We start from the raw sequence: 2,926 nt of genomic DNA, 5'->3' as shown, positions 1-2,926 counted from the left end.
TGTGGAAGGAGCCTCGGTGTCCAACGAAAGATGAATGGATAAAGAAGATGTGGTTTATGTATACAATGGAATATTACTCAGCCATTAGAAATGACAAATACCCACCATTTGCTTCAAGGTGGATGGAACTGGAGGGTATTATGCTGAGTGAAGTAAGTCAGTCGGAGAAGGACAAACATTATATGTTCTCATTCATTTGGGGAATATAAATAATAGTGAAAGGGAAAATAAGGGAAGGGAGAAGAAATGTGTGGGAAATATCAGAAAGGGAGACAGAACGTAAAGACTGCTAACTCTGGGAAACGAACTAGGGGTGGTAGAAGGGGAGGAGGGCGGGGGGGGGTGGGAGTGAATGGGTGACGGGCACTGGGGGTTATTCTGTATGTTAGTAAATTGAACACCAATAAAAAATAAGTTAAAAAAAAAAAAAGAAATGACCACATAAGAAATTCTGGGGGAAGAGAAGTAGAAACTGTCAGGTAAGCAATAAGAGATGGGGACAGGAAGGGTTGTACATTTCATTCCATGTGGCCTCACACAAAATACCAAAAACCTAAATGAATCTTTCCAAATATCCAATGTTTGGTGTTATCATCAAAACAATAGCTGACGCTTTTTCGCCACGGGTTTGCCTCCAGAACACAGGTGTGGTGAAAACCACCGCTAAACCTAAACCAAAATGGGAAAGGAAAAGACTCACATCAACATCGTCATCATTGGACATGTAGATTCGGGCAAGTCCACCACTACTGGCCATCTGATCTACAAATGTGGTGGGATTGACTAAAGAACTATCAAAGAATTTGAGAAAGAGGCTGCTGAGGTGAGAAAAGGCTCCTTCAAGTATGCCTGGGTCTTGGATAAACTGAAAGCTGAACGTGAACATGGTATCACCATTGATATCTCCCTGTGGAAATTCGAGACCAGCAAGTATTATGTGACCATCACTGATGCCCCAGGACACAGAGACTTTATCAAAAACATGGTTACAGGCACATCGCAGGCTGACTGTGCTGTCCTGATTGTTGCTGCTGGTGTTGGTGAATTTGAAGCAGGTATCTCCAAGAATGGGCAGACTCGTGAACATGCCCTTCTGGCTTACACACTGGGTGTAAAACAACTAATTGTTGGCGTTAACAAAATGGATTCCACTGAATCACCCTACAGCCAGAAGAGATACGAGGAAATCATTAAGGAAGTCAGCACCTATATTAAGAAAATTGGCTACAACCCCAACACAGTAGCATTTGTGCCAATTTCTGGTTGGAATGGTGACAACATGCTGGAGCCAAGTGCTAACATGCCTTGGTTCAAGGGATGGAAAGTCACCTGTAAAGATGGGAATGCCAGTGGAACCACACTGCTTGAAGCCCTGGATTGCATTCTGCCACCAACTTGTCCAACTGATAAGCCCTTGCTTCTGCCTCTCCAAGACGTCTACAAAATTGGTGGTATTGGTACTGTCCCAGTGGGTCGAGTGGAAACAGGTGTTCTTAAGCCTGGCATTGTGGTCACCTTTGCTCCAGTCAATGTTACAACTGAAGTAAAGTCTGTTGAAATGCACCATGAAGCTTTGAGTGAGGCTCTTCCTGGGGACAATGTGGGCTTCAATGTCAAGAACGTATCTGTCAAAGATGTTCGTCGTGGCAACGTGGCTGGTGACAGCAAAAATGACCCACCAATGGAAGCAGCTGGCTTCACGGCTCAGGTGATTATCCTGAACCATCCAGGCCAAATCAGTGCTGGACATGCATCTGTGCTGGATTGTCACACAGCTCACATTGCTTGCAAGTTTGTTGAGCTGAAGGAAAAGATAGATCGTCGTTCTGGAAAGAAGCTGGAAGATGGTCCCAAGTTCTTGAAATCTGGGGATGCTGCCATTGTTGATATGGTTCCTGGCAAACCTATGTGTGTTGAGAGCTTCTCTGACTATTCTCCTCTGGGCCGTTTTGCTGTTCATGACATGAGACAGATGGTTGCTGAGGGTGTCATCAAAGCAGTGGACAAGAAGGCAGCTGGAGCTGGCAAAGTCACCAAGTCTGCCCAGAAAGCTCAGAAGGCTAAATGAATATTATCCCCAATACCTGCCACCCCAGTCTTAAATCAGCGGTGGAAGAACGGGCTCAGAACTGTTTGTGTCAACTGGCCATTTAAGTTTAAATAGTAAAAGACTGGTTAATGATAACAATGCATTGTAAAACCTTCAGAAGGAAAGGAGAATGTTTTGTGAACCATTTTTTTTGTGTGTGTGTGCATATGTGGCAGTTTTAAGTTATTAGTTTTTAAAATCAGCACTTTTTAATGGGAACAACTTGACCAAAAATCTGTCACAGAATTTTGAGACCCATTAAAACAAAAGTTTAATGAGAAAAAAAAAATAGCTGACTTTATGTGCCAGCTATTTTTATAAGCGGCTTTCAATTATTTTACTTATTTTTCCTACCTGCCAGAAAAATTAGGTGTTCAATCTACATATGAAAATGTGGAAGCTTTCAGAAGCTATTTAGCCTTGAGTCTCATAATTGGAAAACATTATAGTTAGGGTCCAAATTTAGACTATCCAAAATCTGTATGCTTAATCCTCATGTGTAGATGCTCTTTTCTTTGAAGTATTAGACTTCAATTAATTAATTTATACTTTTATTCCCTTTTATTTTTGTGCCATTACCCATCTTTTCATACATATACATTTTACTTTACAAAGCAGAATGCAAATTTCTTAAGTACAAGGATTCAGAGAACCATGCAATAATAATACTAAAAGAACCTGTTGAGTTCTTCTTAAGTAACGATAGTAAAGGTAATCTCAGGATCTGTTGGGAAGCTGAACTTTCTCCAGGACATTTTCACAGTTTACACCAGGGTTTTTCGATCTTAATGCTGCTGACATTTTGGATTGGACAATTCATTGCTGTGGGGTGCTGGC

At 41.6% G+C, this 2,926-nt stretch overlaps 1 pseudogene; it reads left to right on the top strand.

The window, feature by feature from the left end:
• The first annotated feature begins 664 nt into the window (after positions 1-664).
• Positions 665-2,096, top strand: LOC144283069 (elongation factor 1-alpha 1 pseudogene; annotated as a pseudogene).
• The last annotated feature ends 830 nt before the right edge of the window (positions 2,097-2,926 follow it).

This window comes from Canis aureus, chromosome 1, assembly GCF_053574225.1.
Source record: "Canis aureus isolate CA01 chromosome 1, VMU_Caureus_v.1.0, whole genome shotgun sequence".
NCBI classification, from domain to species: Eukaryota; Metazoa; Chordata; class Mammalia; order Carnivora; family Canidae; genus Canis; species Canis aureus.
The sequence above is the reverse complement of the archived record's forward strand: the minus strand, read 5'-3'. Positions and strand labels throughout refer to the sequence as shown.